Source organism: Struthio camelus, chromosome 6, assembly GCF_040807025.1.
Source record: "Struthio camelus isolate bStrCam1 chromosome 6, bStrCam1.hap1, whole genome shotgun sequence".
In the NCBI taxonomy this organism is placed as follows: Eukaryota; Metazoa; Chordata; class Aves; order Struthioniformes; family Struthionidae; genus Struthio; species Struthio camelus.
Genome location: NC_090947.1, coordinates 39,033,957 through 39,056,859, shown reverse-complemented (window position 1 = coordinate 39,056,859; position 22,903 = coordinate 39,033,957). Strand labels below are relative to the sequence as shown.

Below are 22,903 nucleotides of genomic sequence, written 5' to 3'. Positions count from 1 at the left end.
CCAGTCTCCTGGTCTTCCCGAGTATTGGGATGGACCATTCCTGCACTTGGAGGATGCTGTCCTTAAAGACCTGTCAGATTTCCTGAGCTCTTTTGCCCTTCAGAGCTGACTTCCATGGAACCCTACCTAGAAGTTTCCTGAATAAGCTGAAGGCTGCTCACCTGAAGTCCAGGGTCTCTATTCTGTTACTCTCCATCTTCAACCCTTTCAGGATCTTGAACTCCACTGTTTCATGTAATAAACTGCTACTACTATGTCACCCTTACTGGCCTCTCCTCTGATCCTGACCCAGAAGCTCTCAACCAGACTGTCATCTGTCGTATAGAAAAACTTCAAACACATGGAGTCTTTCTATACACCACCTCCCACTCCTCCTTTCCCAGCCCTGCAAAGATTCTTTACCTCATTTTCACCTGCTCTCTAGAGATCAGGGAACAGTTAAAAGAAAGAAGGAAACCTGCCCCTGGGGAAGCCAAACTACAGGACAGTTCTCTCACTTCCAAAAATAATTGACTCCTCCTCCTCCTCCTGTATTTTAATCTACTTACATCACTGCCTTCTATTACTCTTCCCCCTGCCTGAGATAGCCTTTATTTCTTCTGTTCAAAGCATATTTCATTCACATTCAAATCCTATCTCAAATTCTCTTTCTACTAGGACTCCTTTTTACTTACTTTTACTGTTTGCCTACCTCTCCTGCATAGGCCTATGGTTAAATAGCTTGTCTGCCCTAAGACTGACTCCAACCATATTCACAGAATCACAGAATCACAGAACGGTTGAGGTTGGAAGGGACCTCTGGAGATCATCTAGTCCAACCCCCCTGCTCAAGCAGGGTCCTCTAGAGCACATTGCACAGGTTCACGTCCAGGTGGGTTTTGAATATCTCCAGGGAAGGAGACTCCACTACCTCTCTGGGCAACCTGTTCCAATGCTCTGTCACCCTCACAGGAAAGAAGTTTCACTTTATGTTCAGATGGAACTTCCTGTGTTTCAGTTTGTGCCCATTGCCTCTTGTCCTGTCGCTGGGCACCAATGAGAAGAGTCTGGCCCCATCCTCTTGTCACCTTCCCTTCACATGCTCGTACACATTGATGAGCTTGCCTCTCAGACTTCTCCTCTCCAGGCTGAACAGGCCCAGCTCTCTCAGCCTTTCTTCATAGGAGAGATGCTCCAGTCCCCTCGTCATCTTAGTAGCCCTCCGCTGGACTCTCTCCAGTAGCTCCATTTCTCTCTTGTACTGGGGAGCCCACAACTAGACACAGTACTCCAGGGGAGGCCTCAGCAGGGCTGAGTAGAGGGGCAGGATCACCTCCCTCCACCTGCTGGCAACACTCTGCCTAATGCACCCCAGGATACCATTGGCCTTCTTGGCCACAGGGGCACATGGCTGGCTCATGCTCAACTTGTTGTCCAGCAGCACTCCCAGGTCCTTCTCTGCAAAGCTGCTTTCCAGCAGGTCAGCCCCCAACCTGTACTTGTCCATGGGGTTATTTCTGCCTAGATGCAGGACCCTGCACTTGCTTTTGTGGAACTTCAGGAGGTTCCTCTCCACCCAGCTCTCCAGCCTGTCCAGGTCTCTCTAAATGGCAGCAGAGACTTCTGGTGTATCAGCCACTCCTTCCAGTTTTGTTTCATCAGCAGACTTGCTGAGGATACACCTTCATCCAGGTCGCTGATGAATACATTGAACAAGACTGGACCCAGGACTGACCCTTGCGGGACACTGCTAGCTACAGGCCTCCAACTAGACTTTGCACCTCTGATCACAACCCTCTGAGCTCTGCCGTCCAGGCAGTCCTCAATCCACCTCACCGTCCTCTCATCCAGCCCACATTTCCTGAGCTTGCTTGTGAGGATGTGACGGGAAGGAAAGCCTTGCTGAAGTCCAGGTAGACAACATCCACTGCTCTGCCCTCATCTACCCAGCCAGCCACTCCATCCTAGAAGGCTATCAGGTTGGTCAGGCATGATTTCCCTTTGGTGAATCCATGCTGACTACTCCTGATCACCTTCTTGTCCTCCACATGCCTGGAGATGGCATCCAGGATGAGTTGCTCCATCACCTTTCCAGGGATGGAGGTGAGGCTGACTAGCCTATAGCTCCCTGGCTCCTCCTTCTTGCCCTTTTTGAAGACTGCAGTGACACTGGCATTCTTCCAGTCCTCAGGCATCTCTCCTGTTCTCCATGTCCTTTCCAAGATGATGGAGAGTGGCCTAGCAATGGCATCCACCAGCTCCCTCAACATTCAGAGGTTTATCCCATTGGGACCCATGGATTTATGGATGTCGAGTTTGTCTAAATGATCTCTAACCCGATCCTCCTCGACCAAGGGAGAGTCTTCCTTTCTCCAGACTTTCTCCCTGCTCTCCAGGGTCTGGGATTCCTATGAGGTATATTCTTTCACATTTTCTCCTGGAAGAAGTTCTGTGCTATATCTAGTAATAACTTTTGCTATAAAAGGCCTTTCCACCGGACAGGGAACATAGGCAACATATATATCTTGAAATTTCTAGGATCATTTTTAAAGAAATGTTATTACTAACAAATCTTACTGGCTTTGTGTGATATTTTACTGTCTTGCTCAGAGTTTTATTTTCTTCTTTCTTGAGCAAAATGTCCTTATATTCCTTGGGAAATTAGAAAGAGTACTTTAAAATTTCATTCCTGATTACTCTATTTACTTTATATAACCTTTGTTGAAAAGGGTAAAAGATAGCAGTCTTATTTTCTGAATGCCTACCAACAATATTATCATCTCATGTTTTAGGCTACGTGACCCACAGCCAAAGACTCAGGATGCATCAGGATGACAGATGCATAATATGAAATGCTTATTCACCTGCATACAAAAAAATGAACTATCTAATCAGTTTCACTGCAGATTTCAGAATGAGAATGTAATTGGAAGCACTTTTTCTCCTGGGTCTCCTGATGGTTCAGGAGAACAAACTTGCAAAGAACACGGATAGTATAAATTACAGCACATGCACACTACTTCCTTAATAATACTATTCTTTTCTTAAATATAGTGTAAAAATAGAATGACTTCTAATTTATTTCCTGAATGCAAAAATGTTGCACACCTATGGCAAAAATTTAACTGTCTCTACAGTACTTTAATTTTATGCTGGAGTTTGTTCTTCTAGAACAGCTTGGTAAGTTGATTGACTGAGTCATAAAAAACTGATAACTTGCCACATATCAATCTCTCTGTAACATAAAGACATAACCAAAGATGTTGAGTTTTAAATGTCTCTACATGTCAGGAAAATCTTAATAACCAGTATTAGTCATATTATTTAAAAATGTCCTTAAAAATGATTCATCCACACAGTTCTTTTCTTTTATTGAACATGTTAAAAAAAGGCTGCATATGATTTTTTCAAATCAATATTAAACTTTTTTTCTTAAGCTATGAAAAATGTAATCCATTTCTCTTTGGGAATTATTACCAGGCAAGCTGATGGTCTGCTGGACGCTGGTAAAGCTCTTCAGTGCAGTAAATATTGTTGATATAATTTCACTGACATACAGATCAGAAAAATACAGATAGTTCATAGCCAATTGTTTGAAATACATTTGAGCATGAGCATTTAAGAGGAGCGGGAAATAAAAAAAGAGCTTGTAAAACTTCCTGCCAGTGTCTAGCTCCGTAAAGGAAGGGTGATTGAAAACATACAACAAAGTTTTACACCAGGGAAAGGATTGCTATCTTATACAAGGTCAAATGCGCAAAATAAAATTTATCATTCTTTATTTGAATGAAGTATAAATATTGATTAGATTTAATATAACAGCCTGTAAATAAAATCATTTCTAAAATTATAAGGTTGTATCATCTATTAAACATTCACCCAAGACTCAGAATAATAAGGTGACCAAAAGGTGGCCTTGTATATAAATTGGAACAAACAGAGAATTACAAGCAGCCTCCTCGCAGTGTAATCAATCAAAGACCGTTGCACTTAAAGTTATGTGTGTGGATGAGTACTGACAGGATTCATTACTAGCACAGATACAAAAAATGAAATAGCCATTTCCCAATAAAGTGCCCATTTTTGCAGCTGATTACTACCTTCTTGAAGGAGAGCTGGATCACTCACTCTTGCATTCTAACCCTCTAACATTTCTAAATCTCGAGATCTTAGAGAAGGAAGCAGAACCTTAGTCACCAACAACTCTCTCAGTTTGCATATTATTACCGTTACATCCAAGAAGTTATTTTTGTCCACCTAATCTTAATATCAGTTAACCACTCCATTTTGGTGTATGGTGTTCTCCGAAGGCCAGTGACTGATAAAGACAATTCATGACCAGCAAAAAGAAGAGTCAAAAGCTAAGAGTTGAATTTTGCAAGAGGTGAAAGCAGGAATAATTTGTTACCACCACTGATCAAACTAGTACGTATATTTTTAGGGTCAGGCATTTTGCAAACTGCATGATGTGTCCCTTCATGGGTCAAAGAAGCACAAGAGTTATCCTCATATAAGTGGATAATATGAGAAAAAACAAGAATATGCCATTCATATACACATTAATTGCAGTCGAGACAAAAGGAGCCGTCATGAAAACTACAGCTCGCTTGGCAGGGTGGAACTAAGTAAAAACACTTCCCTGAGAGATCACGTAATCAACACTGAAGGTAGTTTTTATCCTAGGGACATCATAAGATACCCATCAAAATTAACATAAAACATATCTCTTTCAATAACCATTAAATAAGGCCACAAATGAGGCACAATTTTGCTCCTTGATTACCACCAGCTTTTCTAATTTAGCCACACCAACTTATCTGATATCCCATTTTGCCTATTATTTCTTGCAGCAGGGAAGCACATTTCTCATCAAGTGTTGTAGCTGGTAACTTGAAACACTAACATAATGCAAACATAGCTAACCTAACTCCAAAATGTTTCGCTCAGATAAACAGTGCTTCAAAAGAAACAACCATCACAAAGATTCTGGTATACAGTGAAGAGTTACACTGTTGCACCTGGCAAAACAGGAACAGATACTCATTTTGGAAGGAAATCTGGAATGCAGGAATTCCAAAATCAAACAGTAGTTTTAGGCTTGCTTCCATGAAAAGGGGTGAAAATAATACTTAATTTCCTAGCACTGCTCTTTGAAATGTGGTGTCCCAGTTGACTGTCTAAATATACAGAAGACCAAAAATGGAAAAACACTGTCCTTACCTTTCTAATGAAAAATATGAATTTGGAAGCTCCTTCCACCCCTTCACATTCTTTAAGCTACTGGAGGTTGTTTCTTGCTTTTGGATCTTGTTTTCCTGTAGGGTTGCTGAAATGGAAAGGGAGGGGAAAGGATTTTCAATGTAGATCTCAAATGTACAGATTACTGTTCTGGTAAACTTTTTCCAAGTTTTACAAGATGTGTTCTTAGGCAATAGTTTCAAAACCTCCTTAGTCATCTGGAATTTTTAAGTCTAGTGGAAATGCTTAAGTTCTTCCATGAATATTTGATCCTTACCCAGACAAAACAGGAAAGTAGGAAGAGTTTTGCTTTCTTTAATTCTTTGTCACCTACTTAACATAGAATTTGGTAAGGATGATGTTGCTATTAGAGACTAAATCAACCAATTAATGAGGCTATTTATCTCATGCTTCTAGCGAAGAAGTAACATGGGAGCATGCAAATCGTCAGGGTGTTTTGGAGACCGCAGCAGCCTTGGAGACAGAGCACAAGAATTAAAAAAAAAACATTTAGTTATTTCCTCTCCTGTCATTGCTGTCACCTTCTATGGATATAAACAACTGAGTAAAGAAAGATGAACTAGGAAAAGTAAACTAAAGCTTAATTATGAAGGTCTTTTTCTTTTTTTCTTCTGAGTTGGCCTATGCATGTATCTTGTCTCTAGGATACAGCAGCCATGCTATTCCCTTACTCTGCTAATTAGAGACGGCAAATTCCCTGAATAGAGTGTTGGAGGTATTTTCTCTAGCATTTCCTTTTAAAACAGATTAACAGTCATGTTTAAACCTAGAAGTAACAAGTATTCATGTAAACACAGCCTATTTGCACATAGCCACGTTAATCACATTGACATTTCACACCTTTTCAAAACTAGAACTGTTCCAAAAGAGATCAAAAACTGAAAGTCTTGGGTATGGCACCAAAAAGTTGGAGCTAAGACAGCAATATTTTTAGGCTACCACTGAAAGCTTATGAAGGCCTGAAAGATATGAAATCTAATTATTGTATCTGAATACAACTGAAATAATGGAAAACTTGAAAGTGTGACTGATAAGCAGACAGATAATAGACTACCCAAGCAGGATGTCTGTAAACCATCAAAGGACTAATAAAAATCTACCAAAGATATCTGTGGTATGATATGAGGAGGATGTACAGACCCAGAAAAATCTAAGTTTAGTATCTAAAGATGCTTATCACAAACTGAATAAATAGTGATACTAATGATTGGAATTTTCTGCACACTTAGTGCATGGATAAATAACCAATTTAAAATTGCTTAATAGAAGATAATAACCAGTAGGAGAATTCAAAATACAATGTATAAAGAGCTGCCATATAAAGGGGATGCATAGCTTTCCTCCTTTGGATTTGGGCTGCTGGACTGTTAGAGCTGATTGTGTGTCATTTAATCTGTACCTAGTGTTATGTTCACCTACCACATGGCTCTCACAAAGAAACCTGCATGACAAATTCATTATCCAGTAGAGCTTTGTAGCTTTATAAGGCTGAGTCAGACTTGGAGTAGCCAATAGTTGCCAGTAGGAGGGCAGCTGCGTGTTGAAATACCCTCAGTGGGTTGAGTCCCTGGAGTATTTGGAGTACCAGCAGCTACCACAGGGACAAATGTGCATGAAATGTGCCTGTGGAAGAACCTCAGCAGATCTCTCAGATGTGCTGCTACCTACTGCGCATCTACACCTGATCCCAGTACTGTCTAATCCACCCTCTCGCAGTGACTCTACTCATAAAACAGAAGTTTGCATAAATACTGCTTGCAGTATCACAGTACTTGATCCTAGAAAGAGCCACAAATGTAGATGAAAGCAAGTCTTTTCTGGCTTCAGCTCCATCTCACCCAACAATATAAAAATATGAGGAAGACTAAGCATGTAATATTAATTAGGTGTTATGTGGAAGATGGGGAGAAATTGCAACACATGTTCATGATTCCTTTCTCATCTTCTATCTAACTGCTGGCAAATAGTAAAGGGGATCATAGGATTTAGCATAGAATGAAAAGAAAGGGAAAATTCAAATCTTTTTCACCTTATCTGGGGAGGACTTAAAGAATGGCTTACTTGTCCTTGATCACCACACCAGATCTCAGAATAATTTGAAGACTGACAAGTTCAAACTGACACAGTTCTTAGCCAAACAGAAGCAGAAACATGCATGCAGCTGAGTATCGCTTACATCTAACAAAAGCATTGTGACTAATACCAAACAGGCCCAAAGAAAATAGTCAAAAAATCCTAAAAAATAGCAGAAAAATATTTCAAGCAACATAGGAAAAAATTACTCCTACTGAAGGCATAATTTCCTCAGGGTCACACCTCCATTTGCTGTTGCCTTAGCCTAACAAGTAGAAGCCACCTTTTGTACTCAAGACCTCTGCAGATCCACAATGAAATATAGCAACAAGAATTACATCGGTGTAACATCTATGCTTGTGTGACTGCCATTAAGAATGAAGAGGTTAGTGGGTGCAGAAAAACAGATGAATTAGGTACTAACGAGGCAAAGGGAGGTTTCTCTCAAGGGGAGCAAAGGCAACTAAGACAGTCTGCAGTAATCTAGTGACACCACGAACTGCAGGTTTCATTGCCAGCTACAACAGGAGCCCCTGCAGCAATAGTTTTGCCTTCTGGAAGCCTATCTGCTCATGTTATTCCAGTCAGTAGTTGTTCACAGTAAACCTTACATTACACTGGAATACTTTCCTCAAATGGCCCACCAAAAATCCTATCAGCAGTGTGAGTGACTGAAATGGTAATAGGAGTGTTTCATCTTACATACTCACGACAGAGGACGGTATGAGTGCACTCTCACAGACGCTACAAGAGCAAATAATTACTTCCCTCTGAGTAAGGTAGTTTAAATATACCTGTGGTGTGAATGCATATGAGAACTGGCACTCAAAGGCAGAAAATAGCTTGATAGCTCCTTATCATCAGATGGTAATGCTGTGGACAAGATAAATATGCATGAAGGTTACTTCCAATTTTCAATTTGTTCTTCTCAAAACTTTTAGTCACAGAAATCCAAATGGAAGCAGCATAAGGGCCATGCCCAGTCACACTGCCTGGGTAAATGTAGCCAATAGGCAAAGCCTATTACTATAGGGGCTGGGAGAACTGCAGAGTCAGCAAAGGTATACAGGTCTTGGAATACCAGTAAACATGAATTGTCTCCCTGTGCTATTTCATAGGCTTTTTGTCCATTGCTAACAGGCTTTTTGAGCACACCTACCAAAAGGAATATATAGTAAGTTAAGATAAACACAAAAGCAAATCAAACATTTCACTGTAATTAGAAAACTAAGTCTGTGTGCTTTGATCAACGGCAATAATGCCAATTAGTACGCTAATACTTGTTTATAAACAGGTCTTGCTCAAAATAAAAACACTGAAAGGTAAGAGTACTCAGTGAGTCTATGGACTAGAATAGACTCACTGAGTACTCTTACCTTGGTAAAGGGCCTGAGCCCTGGTGCCACAACCCATTTTCAGTCAATTATCTTTGTGTAGAATATGCTGTCTCTGCTACAAGTTCTGAGCATGATATGGGAATTGGGTAAAAAATTATAGACCTTATTATGCAGGGTAAACTACAGAATTGTAATAGGCCTTTTAAGTTGCATTTTGTGAAAGCCATACCAATTCCGAAGTTTTATTTTTATAAAAGTTATAGGTAAGGAGGAAGATCATATAGGATCAGGTACATACTTTAGAAAGAAAGGAAAAAAACCCTAAAGCAGAGTGGCCATTTTTTGCCAAAGCAAACAAGAAAGAAAAGTATTATCAATTTGTTGCATCCAAATTACAGAGTAGGTTGCCTCCATTCTCCACCGATTTGTTACACCTCTGCAGTTTATATGGGCCAAAGGAACATGCCCTGTATAAGAAGGTAAGAATTTATAGTCAAACTCATTACAGTGTAAACAGACTAATCAAAGAATAATTATTAGTCTAGCTAAAATGATATGGACACTTAGAGCTTAAATTACATACGATTAAGGCCGCTACACACAAACTTTCTATTATCTATTGCTTTCTCTGGTGTTACGTGTACTCTTCCCCTCTCCCTCTGGCTTCTAAGATCAATAGCTTCAGTCTCGGGCAGGCAGGGTGGCTACAGCAAGTCATCAGCATCCCAAGATCTTCATCAGGATAAGCATGACGTTGAAGTGGTGGTTTCTTTCTCCTCACTCCAGGATCTTCCTGCAGTCATCTTTTATATGTTTGCTACTGCACTCTACACCTTGTTCTTTTTCATTGGTCTACTATTCCACGTTACATCCAAATTTGCTATATATGGTGCATTGTATATATGTTGGACACCTGTTCTTTGTTCTCTGTTTACCCCCTAAAACTATTTTTACCTATCTCCCAAGGTTGCATTCCTCTCATCACCAGTAACTGTCCATAGGCTGGCTCTTTATAGTCCTGGGGCCTCTTGTATCATCCTGTGCCCGCGCTTTCGCGGCCTCTGTTACCATTCCCTGCCTGTACCTCTCTATGCTGTGTTTTATTCTAGGGTCAGAAAGGGCCTAGTGTCATAGCCTGGGGTTCACTCTACACTGAGGGCTATTTGTTATTACTATCTATTAGCAAGAGTGTATCAATGAGCTTTAGCATACAATTATACAAAGCTAAACAAAAGCTTAAACAAATTATGTACAGACACCTGGTTGTTAGATAGATAATGCTGTTACAGCCCAGCAAATTAAAACCAAGCTTCAGGCAGGCCAAGTCAAGTCCAGACACGGCCTGACAAGCCCTGAGGCCAGTGCTGTTAGCTTTTAACACCAAGCCTGTGGCCTGCTATGAGCAGGGACAACACTGTATTTACTGGGCCACCAGGCTGCACGTGCATGGCGTCTCCTTGACACTGCTAGCTACACCACACCGGTCCACGCGCTTAGCTGTCTGAACAACATTTTAATGCTTTTGCCATGACTGAACCACTTTCTCGACAGCAGCCAACTTCCGTCTTTAGTAGGAAGCGCAAACTCAGTGATGTCTCCCAAATATCATTAATAGCCTTGCTGGACACGTTATATGGAAAATGTCCATAAATATGTTGAATATTAAACCTGAATAGTATCACCCTTCACATCATAACAGAGTAAAGCTATCTGAGATCAGCACTTCCATCTAAGAAAACAGCCCAGGAACTCTTTTGCAACATATAATTTGCATAACCAAGAGATGGCAGCACTCCATCAACCATTTGCCTGAAGCATTTCTTGGAAAACGATTTTGTGTCTGTAAGCGCGTACCTCGGCGTATGAACGACACTACAAGATTAAAAACAATAGAATAACATAGCTAATGGAACAAAGTCAAAGATTATTCTTCTATAGCTTTACAACAGTGAGTAAAGATGAAATTCATTTACCAGTAATTTCAATTATTTTTTATCCAGTTTATCTTAAGGATAGGACACAGCAAGTAGTGTTTTGAATTTGTGTGTCTTACAGATATGTCTTCTCAAAGTATGTTTCCTAAGATAATAATATGCCCTAACTCCACTTTTGCAAAGACATAAGAAATATATATCAAATAACCACATTTGCATTCTTTCAGATCTTTCTAAGCAGCTGGAAAAGTTAATCTTTCTCTCACTAACTTCATTGATGTTACACTTTAATCCAGTATACAAGGAGAATAAGTTTGCTTTCACAGAAAATACTGGACATAAGCTTTTTTTTTTTAATGTGATTTTGTTCTTCCAGCAGGTTTTCTAGTTTTTCTATTGCTCCTGCAATAATAGTATCTCTGTCTCTACTGGAAATGTACACTCACTATTGCATTTATTCCTAATGATACAAATGATCTTTCTCAGAAGACCAGCAGGTGGATTCAGTTCCTTCTTACACAGCTGAAGAAATGCTACGCAGCAGAAGTATTTCTGAAAAAACTATTCAGTATTTCAACAAAAAATAGTAAGTGGTGATGATAATCTAGCAACTGGAATAGCAAACAATTTTTTATTCTATCCTGTTTAAAAAATAACATGATATGTATATCTTAAATTGCAGCGATCAGACTACACCAGACTACAGCTGTCACGAGAACAAGATTCTAACTCATCATCTCTTTTTGTTTTTTTCCTAAAGCATAAGGCTTTAGTATCCTTTTTCACCTCTTTCTCATAGAAATTAATTTTGCTGCCTGTAATGAGTGCCACTGTCACCGGAGGAATGCCAGTGGCATTGTATATATTAGCAAGATCAAAATACTCCAAGTAACCGAACAATTTATCCAAAACACAGATAGGTAGCTAAGTTTTTCTGACTCTATTTTTCTCCAAGGGATTGGAGTGCCTGTTCATGATTAGTTCAATACAGTTTCTGAGGGTGACGAATGAAATATCAAGAACCTATATTGCAAAGAACTTGTAACAGTAGATTTCTTGAATTAGGATTAACTGAACAGAAATACTGTCTTACATACACATGTGCTCAAAGACCAGACAAAACTAAGGCTCATTCCCAGGAGTGAAAATAATCTTTTTCTTTTCTCTCTGAGATGATGAGTTCTTCCGGAGCTCATCTTCCACCCACATTGTGATATGGTTGTATCAAAATCAAAAATCTATTTATTGTTAAAGGACAGTTTTTCTTCAACAGTAGATTTCTACTGCTTTCAGTCATATTTAGTATTCCTTTTAAGTTTTTCTTCTCCAGATAGAAAACTTCAGATAATACTTGGAAGATAATTCCCATACCATGCTGAAGATAATTCCCATATCAAGCTGAAAGCACAACAGATGATAACTAAAATACAAAACGTTTTAAGTTCTGACTTAGGGAAGATAGGACAGCTCACTTCTTCCATTTGTTCTCAACACAGTGACCTCAAGACTGTTCTAAAATATGTCCTTTTCTCTAGCTCATTTTCTTCCTTTAGCTTTGTACTTTCTCCACCCTGTAATTCTGCTTTGGACTTCTCACCTGGTTCATACCTACAAGCTGTCCCACCAGTCTGTTCACCAATAACTGGTTATATATTTTTTTTCATTTCTGTGACAGAGACTTAATGAATTTACCCTGATATATCTGTTTATAATATGTTCCTATAAGGAGCATTCTAAATATTCTATCACTTACATGACTTAGGTATTGATTTCATGAATGTTTATAAAAGGATATAGGAAAATAAGTTGAGGGTTTCTCTGTAGCTACATGTTGGACTGAAATTTAGTACGTCCCTTTTACAAATAAATTGATCGCGCCTCATAAGTTGTATTCCAACAGTTTCATTCAAAAGAGCAAAAAACTCTTACATGTATTGTTTGTAAGTGATACCTATTATTGTATCTACTTGTCTTTCCACCAGTTTGGCTGCATCCTGAATTTATTCCTGAGGTTCAAGAGATTTGGCTTCCTGTTCATACATGTTTTACAATATTTCTGAGAAAAATATACGTAAAATAGGGACTAATTTTTCCTTTTTAGTGAATCTAATCTTTGATTGTGTTTCAATTCTACCACACATTATTTCCTAAATGAAACATTAAAAAAGCTTAGGGGCAAAGGGCAGGACCACATCAGACAGCTGAGACACAAATTTTCCAGAGCTATTAGTTCAGACTTAAATTTTAACTTGAACCCTCTGAAGCACTTCTGTCACATCTCATTTTATTCACTCTACTTACTAGTGTCCTTTGATGTCTCTGAAGTTATTTTGATTTAGGACAGTTTAAAGGCCATCATGAGTTTCAGAGCATTATGTGATGAAACTCAGAGCATTATGTGATGAAACTGAAGACCAGCGTAACCTCAAATCAGTAGGAATACACATGTGCTTACGGCTAAGTACAGGTGCAGACTTTTGCTTGGTCAAGAATTAAGTGAACAGATAAGAAGTATTTATCTTGATTGTGTTTCATGTGGAGATGGTTCATGATTCTTATCCATGCTAAGGAAAATGCTTTCCTGAAAGATATTCCAGTACAAATTCCAAATTTTGGACTCATTCACTGAAAAGCAAATATACACGATATGTCTAGAGTATAACTGGATGATATTTTAAGTGAGTGCAAGCCTATTAATAGTCTCGTTGAAATCTTAAACTGCAATGGTTTTGATGATAACCTGGGGGGCAGAACTTAGCTGCTGTGGCTTGTTTCACATCTAAACTAAACTGTAGGAAATTTAGGCAAGCCCAAGTAATATTTGTCAAATTATTTTGAACAACAATTTTACTCCCATCCTGCTTTTATCATAATAACTATGATACTATGCCATGGGAGAGACCCATGGTTGGTTCAATTCCTAAACCAGGCCTAACTGAAAGAAATACAGTCCTGCAAAGTTTCTCTGATTAGTTGCAAAGTGATTTCTTAGCTCAGAAGTGATTAACCGTAACAGAAGATAACCATGTTTAGAAATATATATTTCCACACTAGCACCTATATCTCATCTCCTCTGTCACTATTTGACTAGGAACTGTAAATTTGCGCTACTGACTGCTGCTTAAATACTGCATTTTGTTATCCACTAATGCAACATTTACCTTAACTTTCAAAAGCTGGAGCTACCTACTGGCAGACACCCCCACAAGCAAGTTCTATCAATGAAAAACACAGCTTTTTTCAAGAGGAATACACTTTTTTTTTCAAAGCAAATACACTAGTTTCAGTATCTGCGTACAGGAAACTACTGCACACAAGCCACTTACAGTACATCCTTGCACTTGTCTGGTGTACGAGACTGTCAGACCACAGCGCAACCCACTGCTGCTACCCGCTACTGAAAAAGAGCACAGTGGGATATATCTTTGTGAACGCTCACACGACAGTTATTGTTGATCATCATAAACAATTCTCTTCTGTTAACAAAGCACACACCAAGTCCTATGGCTCACTTTCTGCATGATTTAACATTTCAGAGAGAAACGCAACAGCCCACTCTACCCTGAGTAATGAATGAGTCAGATCTTCCTAAACACTTTGTTGAAGTTTGTTTACAGCAGTGTCACTTGCTACATCAGGGGCAGGAGGTGTCTGCGTTTCCTTTTTTATATTTTTTGAGCAAACGCAACTGACAAAACTGTCAACTCTTTTTATTGTTTTCAACTTATATAAACAGAATTAAGCTGCAGGGAGTCTATTAATAAAGGCCTATACAACAAAACCACTGACAATCTCCAAGGCATGTTTTAATCTCCCAGAAAAATCAATTTTATTTAGAATAAACTAGCAGAGAATGGAAATTACTCCCGGGAATTAGTCTTTAAAGTATGATGGAGAAATATAGATTTTTTTCTCTACAGGATTATGATGCTGCAGTGCATATAAAATGTGCCCTAACAATTACTCAGAGACTTCTTTAAAAAACTCCAGGCTTATTAACCCTACAGCCTCCCAGAAATAAGTATTTCTGATGAAAACAAGATAAGCAAAATTAGAGAGACAAATACCTGGAAGAAAAACCTTAGAGCCTTAAAAAAGTTCCACTGCATTAATGAATCACTCCACAAAATCCCAGGAGGTCAAAATATATTAAGTGTGTACACTCCAGTGCAGCAGAACCAACCTTCTGCCCTTGCTTTCCATATCTATGCCATCTCCAAACTGTCACAAAGGCATGAACACAGAAGGTGAAGTTATAGTAATACAAGTTAAATGACCTCCTGGAATACAGCTGCTAAAACCATCACTCACAGATGGAAAGGCTTTGTATCGGAGGCTGAACCTTTACAAACAACCCAAAGAACACAAATTCTGCTTTTGGCTATACCTGTACCCGTCTGCAGCTTAGCTTGTCTTCCCTCAGCTGCCACAGAGAAAATGAAGCTGTTGTTATGGAGTAGAGAATTTGAGGCATTTTCACCCAAGTGTAGATGCTGCTGTTTTTTTAACTTTTATATCTTAACATTTATAGCTTGGAGAAAACAGAATGACTCCAAGTCCTGACGCTTCATATTCAGTTGTTAACAGGATCACTATTTCACTTTTTATCCTTGGCTTATGTTTCTCTTAGCTAGAGAAGTGAAACCTGAAATCTGTGCATTTTATTCGTACCGCAAAATTGTTAAGATCCTTTTGATTCACTGAGAAACAAATTGCATGACGGCACCCAATTTTTGTATCTTCCTGCAAAGTCACCCCTCAACCCTTTACACTTTTTAACTTTTTATGTTCCATGATCTTTATCAAAATCAGTTAAGGCATTCTCCTAACGCTTCATTAAGGAATACTGTAATTTGTATTTTGCAGTTGGGGAAACTACAGAACCACAAATCAGGTGACAGCTTAAGGCCAGAAAGAACCCATACCTGGTTAGAAGGAATATATAGTAGCTATGCCAGTCCACTCATTCCTTCAATAGACATTTATCTTGCTTTCTTTAAACAAAGACAGAACCTAAAAACCCAGGCCCGAATACCTCATGAGTCTAAGCGATTTCTTTTTAGCAGTCCCAGCCACTCGGGGCAGAACAAAATCTCATGTCTGAACAAACAGAAAAGTTCAGATCCAGAGCTGACCTGAACTTTATAACTTTCTTGTCTCCATTAAATTCACAAACATTCAGGAATATTTAACAGTTAAAATTTTACTAATACTGCATAAACATTTTTACTCCCTAAAAACTGTTATATTTTGCCTTTGTTTATACTTGATTTTGATTTTGCTCCAAAGTAGACATTTTGTTTTTTGCAGAGAAAGTCAGTTTTCTAGTGGTACTAACTTTTCCCACATCTATAGAAAATAACTGTTGGCCTTACTGGTACAATAGCTTTTGCATCAATGCTGCATTACTAACAGAATGACATGAGAGCCCGTCTTGGTGCAAATGACCTCCACTAGACTACAGTGACACTGACGTAGATGTGGCTTACACGGCTTGAAATCCACTTCACACAGGTGCAGCAAATCTGCATGGGAGGGTTTGATCTGGTGTTACTATCACTGTGTGGGGGGAAAAAGCATGCATAGTTTTCATCAAAAGATACTGCGACATTGAGCTTGTGGGTATGGATGCAGACATACAGAGCTGGGTGGCAGTTAATGCTTCTTCCGCACACCTACACTTCTGAAAGAAGTTGGTAGCTACGTAACAGCTCCACTCTTACCGCGCATCAGGGTTTCTGCTTACATTGTCCCCATAGCGTTTCAGCACCGGCTGCCTTCCTTCCCCCTCCCTCATCCCAACTCCCCTATTCTTTGTTGTAGGAAATAACAACCCAGACAACGGCGATGTCTCTTTTCCTTATTGGTAAACATTCGCAGGGCACATCTGCTGTGATGATGATAAGGCAGAGGTCTGCTCTCAAATGGCAAAAACAGAATGTCAGTTTACATAATGGCCAGAACACAAGAAAAAGGACCTACACACTAGAGCAGCAAGCCTGTTTCTTTCTTGCTTCATTGTCTTAACAGGATTCTTATTGTGTTTATATTTAGAGACATGGGAAACTCTGCTAAGCATGCTACCCATTGTTTCTTAACCTCAAACAACCTATATAGTATGCTGTCCATTAAGAAGCCTGAATATAGACTCTAACCAAGGTGGCTAAACAAGATACAGGAAAATAAAGCTCAGTGTTTCCTCCTTGTTTGGGAAAAAACAAACAGGATGGCTCCCTCTTCGACTCACCTCTCTGCAGAAAAGAGTGTTACTTTTTGTTACATTTTTTTCTTACAGGCATACAGATAATGTTGGCTCTTTGTGGTGTACCTGTTTGGTTTTTTCATCATTCATGCTGCCAGTAAATGGATATAAAAACCTCAGCAACTTGTTTCCCAACTGGGAAACATCTTCTCTTTTTTTACCTTCTGGAAATAAGCCTTTGCTAGAAAACTGCGTTTAAAAATGACTGTGAAACCTGCCATAACTGGGACAGCACTCACTCACTGGCTGATCATCAGCAAGGTGCTTTTGGTAACATGTTAGTGGGTTGTGACTGAACTGGCTTGCTTGAACACTATGTAACCAACAAATCATTATCAAATGACTTGAATTCACATAACTGGTCTTAAATTGAATACGTTTCTAGTGAAAACAAACCCTTGATTGTTAAGAGTTTACAATTCCAACTCACAGACATGAGTGTTGCAGAGCCCTAGCTGTGGGAGTAGGGCCTGAAACTCTGAATTCAAAAAAGTTTCACATGCAGAAAATATTTATAAGGGCTCCTGGCTAAAAATGTGGTCAATTTATTTATACTGCATGTTTCAGTCTTACTTCGTCTTCATGAGCTGCAACATATGGACTTTTCACACCAGCTAAGAATGACAGTTTCAAATTGACAAGTTTACATGGACCATTTTTGCCTCTTTCTCTGGTGATCTGTCTTGTGCCATGTCATCATAGTATCCAAGATTCTTTAACAACTCGTGGGTTTTCCTGTAGAAATTGTACACCTAGTCAAACTTTGGACATTTAATCTAAACCAAAGTAGTAACACTCCCTGCTACACAGTAAAGAGAGAGAGGCTGCCATCAGAAAGCAGTACAGTTCTTGTTCTTTGAATTACTTGGCCCAGATGGATGTAAAGGCTGTGAAGATGACCAGTCAGGCATGCCACAGGCTATGGGACCTCACACCAGAAAAGTCTCTCTTTTAATAGACAAAAGATGAAGACTATGTTGTCCGTTGCTATCCTTTGCAAGCACGTTTCCTTAGTGAGTGTACTTCTTAGTACCTTCTCTTGTCACCCAGTCATCAAACCACCTGAAATTCATGCAAAGATATGTAACCATTAAACTGAGAGAAGAAAATAATGCATCTCTGCCAACACCTAGCAAGCAAAAATGAAAAAGCTGTAGTTCTTTCTTACCTCTTCTTTCACTTTCCAATACCTCTAGCATCCCTTTGTACAAAGATTAACATAAAAGTGGGAGGATTCAAAAGGAACATCAGTCTCCAGGAGGATCTCATGGAAAAAGTGGTCCTACATTACACCTTCCTACCCCAGATGCAATGAGAGCTCCCTTTCCTGTTACGGTTTCCTTTCTCCATCACTCATGTATGATATGCATATCACAACATCAATGTCTTGTACTTAGCACTGGAGATGAAAACAAACCAATTTCTGGGAGAAAGGCCAAAGGCTGGCCTCACTTGGAATGGCTGCTGCTTGACAGAGCAGTAGTATTCAGTTAGATTTTAAAATCAGACCTTTACTACAACTTAATTTTATTTTAATTCTCCTCACTGCTTTCTCCCCTCCCCTGTTTCTATTTCTTTCAGGTGGTGGCACTGCTGCACCATTTGTGATACTCAGTACAGATCCCTTTGCCAGTGTATCTTAACGAGTAATTAGAACAGTTTTCACCAGCTCATGCTGTCTGCTTTCCAGCTCCTGCATGATCCAAATGGCTCTCAGGGGATGTTACATTATGGTTGATTTGTTATTGTTTGTTCCAGGCCAGTACCACTAGACAAAAGCGTTATAAAACTGGTGAATGGTATTAATCACAATTGCTTAGGTGTCTATGCCTGCAGTGTCCCTATTCTCACTTTCTCATTTTTCGCTTAGTTTTCACTTCTTCCTCAAAGAACAGTAGGGATGTAATGGACAGAATACTTTGCTATATCAAAAGTTTGAGAGAGAAATAGGTATTGCAGTTCAGGACTACATCGCCTTGTTAGGAAAGAATGGATTATTATCTGTGAGCTTCCTTGCAAACAGCAACACTCCCACCAGCTTTAGGTATTTCAAGCCCCTAAATTCAACTGAAGCTTAAGCACTTCCCCATTGTATGTCTCTGTATCTAACCTGACTTCAGCATACAATGCAGAATGTCCCCTGCTGTGCATCCCCAAAACAACCCCCTTTGAAAATGCAGTGTTTATATTCATTCAGTTAGCGCTTATCATTTCTGAACTCACATGGTTTGGAAATTCACTGAGATGTACCCCAATCCCTGTGTTAAAAGATAGGTACTCATTCATATATGGAGAGGAAAATAAACAGAGTAAATATAAAGCTAATTTATTCCATTTTAATCCTATTGATTCCAGGCCCACTGTGCTTTTAAACCCAGTAAGTGAGGCAATAATAAGTTATCCTACAAAATAAATAGAACTTTAGCCTCTCTTCCTCCTGGGACACTTCAGTACAATGAAGAGGTGATTTAGTATTCCTGAAAAAGAAACCCTACAACTGAAAATCCACCATCTTGGGGAAAAACAACTGAAGGTCCTCTTAAAAAATATGAAAATGAGGGAAGAAACATCTCCTTTTGCAGGATGGCTAAAAGCAACCCGATAATTGTTAAATATGTTTTACAAAGAGGACTATGAGCCTAGTAGATTATTGACTGATCTAATAATAATAATAACAACTCTGCATTTGCATAGCGCTTTACAACTTCAAAGCACTATGTAAGCATTAACTAATTGATCTAGTCAGAAAAACAACACTTCCAGTGTACTATCAAGTATGTATTCACAAGAGAACAAACTATTAACTAAAGGAAGCAATTTATTTGAAAATCTATTATCATAAATTATATTGAGCTTTTCTCTCCTTTTTTAAGTTATTCCCTCTGCAATCTGATTAATGCTTGGATTAATTCGCTCATGATTTCTGGAAACTTAATCTTAATAAGTGCAAACTTAATAGAAGGCTGATAGAAATGTCAGAAATAATTGATGCTTTAACGGGCATGAAATCTGGAAAAGTCCCCAGTCGGAACAGATTCACAATGGCCTTTGTTAAAGTGCTAAGGTATAGGCTCACCGTATTCGGCTCTCTTCTTTAGACAAGTCGAGTGAATTGTATAACCTGTGAATATCCTCTGCCTCCTACACTTTGAGAGGGACAAAAGTGATGCTAACTCATCAAACCAACATAGCACTTCCCCCCTTAAGTCCAGACACTATATTATTACATACCTCTTTTTTATCAACGTTTTTAAATTATAGAATTTTTGATTGAATAGTCACCCAGAAGACTTTTTTTTTAATGATAAGTAGCTTGTACCATGTCTCATCAGCATAAAGGTATTACAGCCATTGTAGTTATCTCGATACTTTTTTTCCTCCTACTTGAATACACGGACCAATACAAAAAAGTTTCTGTCCCGATTCTCGGTTTGTCCGTTCTTTTAAACAAGGACTGATCTCTGTATCAGGTAAATCCTATTATTCTGTTTCAGGCATGAATACAAAGAAAACATTGCATAATCTTTCCAGAAGAATCTAATCCAGTTCTCTTCCTTAATGGAAGATACACAGCGATAAGGCATATATTGTGTGTTATCAGGAGGCAAAAATACCTTCATTCGTGAAAGCTGCTAGGTGTAAATACTCTATTTATCACTTCACTACTTGAAAGCCTTTATTGTGTGGAGAAATAAAGTCGGAAAAAACAATGAATCTCAGTTTATCACAACAGACTGTAACCATCTTGTCTGCAAAATTCCTGCCATGTATTCAAAGTCAGCTCTTCGGCTCCTTTCCCTTTCTCTGTTAACACCATGAAGTTCTGGCTGCTGCACTCACACCACCCATCTTCACATTAGCTCTTGTACTAGCCAGTAAGTAGAAACCATTGTAACGCTGTCTGGCTTGTAAATGAGAAGAACAATAATGAAAGCCTGAGCCTGACAGCCAGCAGTCCATGGTGATTACAGAGAAAAGGGACTGCATTTTTTACTCTCTTTTTGTTATTGTTATTAAGGTCAGTGTCATCCATCAAGATGTGGAGTTATTTCTGACACAGTTTCAAAGGTCAATTGGTCATGTGCAACGACAAAAGAGATTCGTGGAATAATGTACCCCAAAACTGGGAACGCTCCTTTCCACTTTCTATTGTCATGCCCCGGCTCATATTTCAACGCCAGAAATCATCAAAGAAAGAGAGACATTTGAAATACCAGTTGAAGTAAACAACAAGAATAAACTGCAAGCAACTCATTTACGTCTAGTTTGAAAGCCATGGAAATTCTCCTTCTAGGCTACCCTCTCCTTTATTCCAAATATTCAGTCAGCTTTTAGCCAGGAGAAATATTTCATTAGCCTCCCTGTGCTTCAGACTGGCAGATGGGCTCCTGTTCCCGCCCCAGTGAAAGTTTAGCAGCAAAACTCAGAGTATAACCTCTCATACTATGATTTGCTTGGCTGGCATGCTGCTGTCTTTGTCCTTCATTCTTGGAGTCTGCAGGAAAATCTTTCCCTGACTTTAGGGGAAAACTTAGGCAAAACCTGCAGAGGTTCATCACCATACCTGCCACATCTCCACAGCAAGAAGTCCTGAAATTGGTAATAAATGGGTGAAGACTGAATCCAACAACCAGCAGGATGCTGAATGAGAAATTCCATTTTCACCCTCTACTGTGCAATGGCTGCACAAACACAAAGCTACTCTACCTTCTGCCACCCTCATCCATCTCTTCTCTGATAGGGGAGAGCAGGAATATCAGTGCTTCCCCTGGAGTAGAGCCATGCAGAAGTGAATTCTCTACCACGCATGTGAGGCTTATACAAGACATCTCTAAATCTTCTATTCTACTCCTTTGTGACAAAGAAACTCACTGGCTGTTTGTTTCTAAATGAATAACTTACTTATAAAAAATATGGACTCCTTTTCCCAGTGAGGTCCGAAGTTGAATTTGCTGGAAACATAAACAGCATAATGGAGAGCTCCAATCTGGTCCTCTGCTGAACTCATCTGATCTATGTATATATTATATGGGCTTTCCCGAATGTGGGCCCATGCACTTCTGAGAAATGAAACAGTAGCGTGTATCTCGCCAAATTATTAGGCGGAGATAAGCATGCAGTCAGGCTGTACAATGACTGTGCTACCTATCTATAGTGTGGATGGGAACCTTCTTTATTTCCTATCCATTTTGGCTCATTTCATTTGATAACAGTTTATTTTACAGGCCATAAACTTAATGCAAGTGCTCCTGGCACGAATAGTTACTATTGATCATTCAATTGTAATATAATACCATAGAATGGCATGGAAATTACATGGTAAATAATTACAAAGCAAATGGTTGCATTTGTCTCATTTAACTGCATAGCTTCCTAAAATTTGTCATATGATAGTTCATAACTTAGGCCCAAACAGGTCCCATGAATGAATTGAAAGTATTTACTACAAAAAACTGGATGGATTTCTTCTCACTTCTAAAAATGTTTGCTATATAAAAAGAGAAAGCATACAGTGAAGGATGTATTCTGCTACTAAGTTTGGAGAACGGCAGCCAAGGACAGAAATAAGTTTTTACAGAAGGATTTACTTGGAAGTGGATTTAGGAGGTACAAGAGAGTTGGTTTTCTCCCCATTTGTGTAACACTGGGTAGCATGGATTCTCCAGGTCACATGAGAAGCAAACACTTGTGCTGCTGCTCACCCTTCTTATCCATATCGTGCCTTCACCTAGGCCCTGATTTAGTAGCCTAGAAAAAACAGAAAACTTATATTTTAAATAGATAATATTCAGTTGGACACATTCACTCCAACAGGAATCAGTGATGCACACATTTGGTCAGCTGTTAAATAGCCTATTTAGTCCCACTTTGGAGTCTATTGTAAGTGATATATACTGACAAAAGAGCTCCTGAAAGCTAAAACAGTCATTATTTAGCTGCAGAAACAAATCATTAAAGAAAATGTGATTCTGAAAAGAGGGACACTTGTTTCTGTCTTATCTTTGTCAAAGACTCAGTCCATTACCATTAGGAAGGGCAAGCCTAACCTTTTCAAACAT

General features: G+C 39.1%; 1 protein-coding gene across 1 annotated transcript in view; it reads right to left on the bottom strand.

The window, feature by feature from the left end:
- The window catches only part of THSD7B (thrombospondin type 1 domain containing 7B), a 557,432-nt gene that overhangs the window by 427,840 nt on the left and 106,689 nt on the right, over positions 1–22,903 (bottom strand). Inside the window, exon 4 of the mRNA XM_068949257.1 lies at positions 5,200–5,305. The gene's annotated coding sequence lies outside the window, so the exon portion shown is untranslated. The remainder of the gene's footprint in view (positions 1–5,199; positions 5,306–22,903) is intronic.